Raw genomic sequence first — 10,267 nt, 5'->3', positions numbered from 1 at the left:
CAACGATAGACCAGCTCATCAGATCAGCATACACCACTGTCTCAACTCACCACAATGCACAGAGCTTGGCCCTGACAAGTATTCCTGAGACCCAGGGAGATATAACGACTTCATGCTGAAGTGTTTGCCTTACTTAGCAATCAAGGAGGGAGTTTTGGAGTGCACAAAAAGACAAGCCATTTTATCAATCTGTCTACTGACGAGGCACTTGCTAGGTCTACAGCAGAGAGATCCCAAGAAGGTGAAGGTAAACACAAAGTTTAAAAACAGCTTCTTATTTCAAAACAAGGGACCCAAAACCATTTTGTGCTGAGTTTTCACCCTCAAAAGAGCTTGCCTTTAAAGTTGCATTCTGACATCCCTTTCCTGTTCATTGAGCTAGCATGTCATAATGACTAGGTGTCTCTTGAAAATGTCATTCAAATGTCCATCAGTATTGACAACCTACTCAAGAACTCGGGGGTCTCAAAAGAACTAGCCTCTTGCTTGTTCCTGAGGGACCCATCAGAGAACCCATGCAGATCAGATCAAGGCAAACGAGAGTGAATGTCAGAGTACCACTTGATTCAGGATCACAGCCGACATTTAAGCAAGCACTCTTTCACTACAACATGGTAAGTAAAAAAAACAACTTTCCGTTTCCCCCCAAATTCTTCTCTATTTTTCACTCAGGCACAGCTGGTAACTTCACTAACCAAATAATCTCCATGAAGATCCAACTGGTACTGCAACCCATACAACATTCACTAGAATGCAAGCCTTGGATGGTGGAGGCACATGGTAGGGAGCCTGTCACTCATAGCCCTAAGCCTGTTACCCTTCAAGTCAGCAAGCTACACCAAGAACACTTCTTCCTTGTTACAGTAATTATAGAGTTCCCTGTAAAATTACGCTTCCTGTGGATGCAGATCCATGATCCACAAACCTCTTGGAAATTATGTCGTACATTTTCTACAAGTTTCCTGTCTCAAGTTGCATCCGTGAACTTAAAAATACCTGAAAGTCAAGTTTATGTGGAAATTTCCCCAGATTACAGTAAGTTTTTTAAAGGGTTTAATGAAACCCCAAGGACCACACTCTATCAATCTAATGGAGAGTACTTCTTTTCATCAAGTAGACCCAAATCACAGAGGAATACAATAAAGAGGCACACCAACAGTGGAATATACGTCCCTCTACGTATAGCCTCTGCCAGGTTTTTCTTTATGGTGAATAAAGAGGGGTGGTCTCAGTCAATTTATCAATTACAGTGGGCTAAGCCAAGTCACAATGAAATACTGTTACCCTTTGCTACTAGTTCCAGCGGCTAGGATTAGGGTTAGTTGCGTGAGGCCAAAGTGTTCACAAAACTTTTGAAGCATGTAAAACCTGGTGTGCATCCGTGAGAAAGACGAGTGGAATGCAGCCTTTAGCACTGCTGCCCAGTACAGGTATTGTGTAATGCCATATGGTCTAACTTCAGCACCACCAGTTTTTCAGTGCCTCCTTAATGACACACTACTGGATTTATTGGGGAACTTTGTTATAGCCTACATCAATGACGTTTTGATCTACTCCCAGCCATTTCCACATAACCTCATCAAAAAGGTGCTGTCATGATAACCAACTCTAAGTCAAAGGTGAAACGTGTGAATTTCATCTTAAAAAGGAATTCATTTCTTGGTTAAATGTTTGTGCCCTTACAAAAAGTGTTTGGAAACTCTGTTTGGAATGTTTATTTCTTGTTTGTTTGTGTCTGGACGCTCCCCAGTTCCTCTTTACACCAATCCATCTCAATCTGGAATTAGCAGTTGCTTAGCTAGCCTAATTGAAAATAAATGGAGTAACACTATAATAAAAAAATAGCAGATTTTCGCTTTTTTTTCTTTTGGCTGCTCCCATTGTGGTAAAATATTTAATAATCAGATCTTCTTCTTCTTCTTCATCTTATGAAGAACAATGGTTACCATAGGCCTCAACAGTCCCAAGTTGGACTACAGAGGTTCCTAGATGAATGGATGGATGGATTGTTTATCAGACTTGACTGCATGTATTAGTTTATTTATTCAGTTTAGCATACTAGTAGATACAGTACAACATTTACAGGTAAAGAATTGCTAAATCATGTATTGCTGATGCTGTTTGCAACCATGTTGAGGTGTTTAAGAGGCCTTTGGGTTCCACAGTCACGTAAAACAAAATTTCATTATATGGATTTTATGAATCATAAATAAAATAAATAATAAAAAAAAAAGCACTGTGCATCAGAATCTCATGTGATTCCTCGGATCTCACCTGCACCTGACATCTGAATGTGAGCTGAGACTGAGCGAACTGTGGGAGATGACAGCTGAAGCTGAGAGAGAGACGGGAAGAGGATGATGGGGAGGGTTACTGTAGGGGGAGAGAGAGTAAGGCATTAGTGGCCTCTGCCAGCTGCCAAATGATGGCCTTGATTGCATGAGTCGGAGTGCAGAAACAGAAGGTGTGAGGGGTGATTATCCGAGCACACTCCCTGATGAACAGATGTTAATAACAAAGGAGGCTGTTCATTGTGTTTAATAGCCAAATGCACAAGCCCACTTCTCTCTCTCTCTCTCTCTCTCTCTCTCTCTCTCTCTCCATACCTCTCCAACTCTCCCAGAGAGATGGGCTACACACTCCCAGTGCCAGCGCGCCAGCCGTAATGAGCTGGATATTTGCAAGAAAAGGTAATCATAATCAGTCATCGGGCCAATGCGAATGCCGTAAATGATGGAGCCATGTAATGCGGAGACGGAGAGCAAGCCGTCTGTCTTTTGTAATGCCAACTTTGGGCTTTTTTTTTAACAACACCCCAAATGATAAGGTATTAACATAGCCAGAGAATGGGCCTAATTGAGAGCATTAGCCTAGAGCAGCTCATATAGCTAAAGCCCGCTCCTGAGGTATCGTTGATAGTGGCGAAGGATGAGGCCATTGTAATGCAGTGAACAGTGCAGCCGGATCGACTTGATGAGAAAATGAGGGTAATGCTGAATTGTGTGTGTGTGTGTGCACGTGTGGAGTTTTTTTTTGTGTGTGTGTTTTCCTACTCCTGATTCTTCTTCTCATGAAGAAATATGCTGAAGCAAACAAAAGCATAACTGGAAGAGAGCTTCACAAAGGGTTAATAGTCTGAGGAAAATCACATTACGGCAGCATCTGCGTTCGGCTTGTTTATGAAAGATAAAGTGAACATCTACCAGCAGCTGCAAAACAAAACGTTGTCGCATGTTCCAACAGAATACACAATTTACTTATAAAACACGAAAATGACACACGCCGGCGTGAATTATTGAAGCAGTGCAGATGCCGTCAAACTGAATAGTTTTTGCTCTGATTCTCCAAGCAGAAAGAATCACATTTGTCAAAAAAGTACATGTAAGTATTGTGTCTATTTTTACCTCCATCTTTTGTGGTTTTCCTTATGGAGGAGAGAATGCAGCTATTTCATAGCTTTAGAACCCAGATAAAGATTCATTCAGCTGTGAATGAACTCTTGCCCTCTACCAGCAAGCTCGAGAGTGATTGCAAACGCACAGCTTTTCAAGATATCAAGAAGTACACGAGAAGTATTTTAAATCTCAATCCACCGCAGGGCTCACACACATTCTTACACACTCATTCACACACTATGGGCAATCTGGGAACACCAATTAGCCTAACATGCTAGTATTTGGTGGAAACCCACCAAGCACGGGGAGAACATACAAACTCGATGTACACAGAGACGGGAATCAAACCTGGGCGGGAATTGAACCTGAACCTTGGAGGGACACGGTGACCACTAAGCTACCATGCTGCCTTAATTGAACTTTTATTCAGTTTTTTTTTTTTTTTTAATAAGTTACATGGTAATGATTTGAAGCAGTGATGACTGGTCATGATATTGAATCTGAGAATACCCTTTAACTACCTATTGAATACCTTTCAGTACCGATAAGTAGGTCTGAGTTCCTATTCAGAAACTATGTGTAAGTTCTTATGAATCTACGTTGACGACATTTGGATGACGCCCATATCCGGAGCAACTGATGTTTATCTCTTCACACATATGAGCAGTGGAGAGTTAAAGTGGCAACTTGGTGGTAGTGCTGGAGTATTAACGTGGTTTCAATCCATAGTTTCGTTCCAACATCTTAACCACTGTTCTACATCTGTCCCATATATGACTACAAATGACAAAAAAAAAAAAATCAGGTGTTGTACATAAAGTTTGTTTGTTTATCATTTTGTGTCATTTGTGTACTTTTACTGCATAACATGCTTAGTCTATTTAGTTTTATTTTCGAGACATAATCGACAGATTTTTTTTTTTTATTACACCAGATATTTTACATGCATGTGCTTTCTGGATGAATCAGCAAACAAGGAATTAAATAAAATGACCCAAACTTGCATAAAATCCAGTTTTACCATATTTATACTGTATGGTAGAGAGCTTTCCAGGAATTATAGTCATAATCTAAACATGCAATACACTAGCATTCAAGTAAAGGATTATCCATTAGGTGAAAATGAAAACAGGCGTAAATGAATAAACAGGAAGTAACAACAAAACATATCTTGTAAGACACATAGACTGTGCACGCTGTGCAGGAAAAGCATCATGCTCTGAGGGGAAATGTAACACCCACTCTACTTTAAATCAGGAAATATTCCAGCATGATTTAAGAGTGTCTATCTCACCTGCAGTGTATGTGTGACAACTACAGACAAAACATTTTGTCTTGAATGGTTTGGAGGAAAAGTTAATTCCAAGTTAACTTCAAGGAAATTAAGGCGCAGTTGTTTGGGAGGAAAAAAAATCAATTTTGTGAAACATAGTTCTGTAGCATGCTATCTTTATCCAGTCAATAAGGAATGCACTGCAAGAACTGCAAGATCTTGAAGAAAAGATGGTATCCAGTATCGCTCATTATGGGATTATTGTATTTTACAGCGTGGGTAAAAATAAACTAGGCAATGACTATGACCATGACATTTAATAACTATAGAACTTTTTAGCGTCAATGAAGTCATGATGAAAATAGTCTCTCCCCATTTTGCTCTTACTGTGCATACATGGTTAGACAAGTATTTTCCAGGAAGTTGACTGGGACAACATGGACCTCATAAATGGCCTCCAAGAACTCCAGATCTTACTCCTTGTGATGTTTTTCTGTGGGGCTACGCAAAGGAGGAGGTGTACAGGACAAAGCTTCGCACTCTGGAAGACTTGGACGGACGGATTCAGGAGGTTCTTAGCAATATCCTCGGCAATGTCCTTCAGTGCATTCCATCTCCAAACGTTTGAAGAAACTGGTTGATGCCACTGGTGCCTATGTTAAAATTTAAATATTTGTATCAATTTTCCTGTGTAATAAAGGTACATGTACATTTTGTTTCAATACGTTTGTATTAGAGATATGGACATTATTGCCAATTTTAATTTGAAATTGTCTTATTCTATTGGAAGACAGTCTTGCTTTTTTTGTGCTTTCACACAAATTACCTGCTAATAAAATAAGACATTTTCAAGCTTGAAAAGAATAATGTTATCTAGTTATTCTGCAAACAATTTATTAAAGATATTAGCTGAGTTTGCCCAAATTCAGGACACTTTCATTTTATAAACATGACATTAAGAATCTTCAGAAAAAATTACTTATTCACTCATTCTCTATAGCGCTTATTCTGTTCAAGGTAATGGGAGGCCTAAAGCCAATCCCAGTGTACTCAGAACATATGGTACACCATATCCATGCACAATGTGCAACCTGGGAACACCAGTGAGCCTAATCTGCATGACTTTTTGAATTGAACCCTCAACCCTGGAGGTGCAATGCTACAATACTAATCACTACGTCACCATGTCTGTGAAGATGTTCAGTCATCTAGGTGAAATTATCTGGAAGTTGAATCATGTCAAAGTCTACTGGACTCCTTTCTTATTAGCAGACTATAGAAACTACTTTAATGGGCAGTGAAACATCACATCACCATCTATTATATCGCTTTATCCTGTATACAGTTTCACAGATGCCTGGATCCTATGCCAGGAGACTTGGGGCATGAGTCGGGTCACACCCTGAACAGGGTGACAATTAATCGCAGGGCACACAAACATACATACACTCACATACTCATTCACATCTGCATGTCACATCTGCACTAATCTGCATGTCTTTGGACTGTGGGAGGAAACCAGAGTACCCAGAGGAAGCCCTCCAAGCATGGGAAGAACATGCAAACTCCATGGACACATCGGCGGGAAATCAAACCCGTATCCTATCCGTGTTTTACCATTTATTGGTGTTCATATACAATGTGATGGGTTTTCAGATCACTTTTTATTGTCATATATTTTTAAATTCTTACACTACAGAAAGTTTAATTATGAAATACACTGAAATCTCAAAACTCAGATTTCTCTCACTCCAATCATTTAAACATAATTACCAGTCACCTGATCATCTTATTAGGGCGATGTTACCAGCTCGACATGATGATACATTTTCTTTATTCCTAAACATCTGTTATGTGAGAACAAATGAAACGCTTTCGTGTGTATTACTTTATGTTGATGTTTGATGAACTACAGGCTGCAAGAAGCTCTTTTGGGAAATCTCTGCAGACTTGAACAATTCCACAGGCGTAATTGAAAAACTGATTGTCACTGATGGGTGGATAATATCCGGCAGGTCTCGTCTTATTGCGTTGCCTGTGACAACAAGCGGTGCATGCTTGAGCAGACAGTAACAGAACCCACGAAACATGACCCTCTGAATAACCCTGAGCAGCATGGTGCCATCGGAGAACTTTACAGCTACACCATATTAGATATTCGCACCGACACACACAGACGCAAAGTGAAAAACGTCCTAGGTAAAAAAAAAAAAAAGAAAGAAAAAAGAAAGAAAGAAAACGCCATGATGACGATACAGGCCGTTATTTGAAATTGAAAGAATGTGAAGATAGTTAATAGTTGCACTCCCAGCTGAGGGCTGGCTGTCACGGCTGTGTGACTCCACTGCTTAATGTACACTCATGCTCCATCTCATCTCTTGTTCCATTATTCCAATCTTCAAACTGCCGTTTCATGCACACTTGGGCTGGCCCCATGCAGGCCTCGCTATTTATTGAATACATTTTTTACACCACAAAACATTTTTTCCACCTGAGCTGCTGCTTGCAACTTTTATGACCGGAGATATATCTTAGAGCAAGGAAGAGTGAGAGAGAGAGAGAGAGAGAGAGAGAGAGAGAGAGGAAGAGCTTTTCTCTTCTCTATAACAAAAAACGCACCCTTCATTTGTTTGCCACACGCCTAGAATTGATGTGAATGAGCAAGCGTGGTGCAATCGCGATGCGCCCACCGTTTCTTTCTATCATTTTCTTCCAGTGTATTGTTTAAGAGCAGGTCATCATGACTCTTGTATCATGCTTTTTTTCATATGGAAAATAAAAGCAGTAAACAGATGCTCCCATGCTGTGAGAGGAGGTAAGGATGATGTGGGAAAGGGTAAGTAAACGCCAATCAGTGTGTTCAAGATTATAGAGGTGTTGTGGATGATTTCCCAAAGAGAGCTGCTCATGTCCTGAAATTCAACACTCCCCGTTAAATATCAACATGCCTCATACAAGCATGAACCTGAGTATGAATATGGGAAATCTGCTGTGCCATGTACATAACTGTAAGAAGAAGTTAGGACTTCTGCATGAGTCTTAATCAGAACTGAGGAAACAAACAATAGGTTTGTAGATCTGAGCAGATAGGTTAAGAACATGGCACAATACATATACTGTAGATACTCAGAGTAAAATAGGTTAATTATATTAAGAGTAAGTTTATAATGACTACTTGACCTTTTTAGTGATTTGTGTTGTTCTGGCTTTTCTGTGGGCATGAGTGAGCCTTGAGTGCCCAACTAACTATATGCTGGTCAAAAAGGCAAAGCAAAATCCCCAAATATTACTAAGAATCAGTGGGAGGTTTCGCCAGACCAAGGAGTGGTTTTGCACCATTTCACCCTGTTGTCTTGCTTGCATAAACCTAGGTTCCCCTTCTAGAGTTCTCATTTCATGCACACATTGACAGGAATCAAACCTGGCCGGAAATTGAACCCGATCCTGGAAGTCCACTAAGCCACTGTGACCCCAAGTAAACATATCTACCTAATAAGAAAGAAGTCCAGTTGACAATACTCAAGTTTCAGAACATGGTTTGCATCAATGACCATTGTTGAAATATAACATTTAAAAATGTAAACTTATTTAAAAAAAGCAAAAAATACAATTTATTGGTATTCATATACAATGCTATGGGTTTTCAGATCACTTTTTATTGTCATATATTTTTTTAATTATTATACTACTAAGATATTCATTATAAAATACACTTAAAACTCTGATTTATCTCACTCAGCTCCAATCATTTGGATGGAATAAGATGGAAACCTCACCTGTAACCTTATGACAAAATGGACATCTAATTTACATGGTTATCTGATTTTTATGCTAAAATCTACACAAAGCAAAAGCAATCACTGTGGATTGAAAAGTATGAATAAAATTTTTTGGCCACAATTATCAAATATATTTTTGGAGAAAGAAAAGGAAAATAGAGGGTTTATGGCAGCCAGCGATAAAGGAAACATTGCATGAATTGCAAGAATGGATTCCAATAATCTCTTGTTTTTCTGTTTGTTTTGTTTTTTACAAATCTTTGAAAAAAAAAACAGATGCTTAACAAGAGAGTGATTGCTTAGATCTGACCAACTTTCAAAACATTACCATAAACTACTTTAAGAAACAAGACCAGAGAATGTATCATGGCGTTAGTATATCTCACAGCCGAAATGTTCTGCAATAAAGAGTGGTGACCAATTAATGCAACAAGAACAGAAAGACTAGCACCTGGCACCAAAATAGCATTAACCACCTGTAATATTTGCCAAAATATATTTTTAGGTTGTAATTGCACTAATACTTGCAGAAAAGAAACACAACTAAAAATATATATATAATAATTATGTAACTGCATGAGTAGTTGAAATGTCTGAAATCAGATGTTGGGATAATTCATAGAAATTTATGGTTGGAGAATCAAAATTTGTACATTGTACATAATATATAATTTAATATATATTTTATACAATCTGATCATTTGATTTATATACATTTTCTCACGCTTCATACACATTTTGCATAATGTTCTTTTGACTCTGCAAAGCTGCTTAGCAACAATGATCACTGTTAAAAACACTTTTCAAATAGAATAGAATTGAATTGAATTGAATTGAATTGAATTGAATTGAATTGAATTGAATTGAATTGAATTGAATATTCTAATCAGTGCATGAGCCAGTCACGTTCAGATGGGTCATTAGGGATTTCCTGTAGAAAAGTATTTGCTTACAATCTACCAGAGACACAACGCTTATGGCATTCATGTTTTTCTGTTCCATAGTGCTATTCTGTTGGGACTCATGGTGTTAAGGCAACCCAAGTCTGGATCTAATTATCAAGACCTGAGGTACTGCTGAGTTTTAGATTGGAGCACCCCAGACACTTAACACACTCGTATATATCAGTGTATTAAATTATATGTGTACAAAGAGAATTTAATAAAGACAGTTGAATTTTAGTCAAGAAAAAGTTAATTTTCCCTTGTTGGTGAAGCAGCATCCTCTGGGCTACATTATTAATACCTTAATAATGTTAATGAGTTTTTTTTTCCCTAGAGATTGCATTTATATTGTATGTATTTACAATAGTGTATAGCTTAAATCTAAATCACTGTCCATGTATCTTTCATTCGTTTAATTATTTTCTATACAGTCCATAGGAAGCGTGGAGCTGGGAGACTTTGGGCACAAGGTGGGGTACAACCCAGACAGGGTGCCAATCCATCTCGGGGCACACACACTCACAGAAATTTCACACAGCAGGCAATTTGGGAATGCAAAACTGGCCTGTGGGTAAAAACCCATGAGTAAACCCATCAAGCATGTGAGAACATGCCAACTCCACACACACAGACTTGAAGCAAGAATCAAACCTTTGACTATGAATCAGGAACCAAACCCTCGACCTTTGAACTCTCAACCCTTGGCACTCGTCCAGGTATCTTATCGATCTTAAATAGTTTTTAGAACAACACTTCATAACTCTATATAGATAGATATTACAAATTAAAATTAAATATATATATGGGAAAGAGAGAGAGAGAGACAGATTTTATTTAAAATTTGAAAAGCTTTAATATATAATTTTGCAAACTTCA

The sequence above is a fragment of the Clarias gariepinus genome, chromosome 4 (genome assembly GCF_024256425.1).
Source record: "Clarias gariepinus isolate MV-2021 ecotype Netherlands chromosome 4, CGAR_prim_01v2, whole genome shotgun sequence".
Lineage (NCBI taxonomy): Eukaryota > Metazoa > Chordata > Actinopteri > Siluriformes > Clariidae > Clarias > Clarias gariepinus.
The sequence above is the reverse complement of the archived record's forward strand: the minus strand, read 5'-3'. Positions refer to the sequence as shown.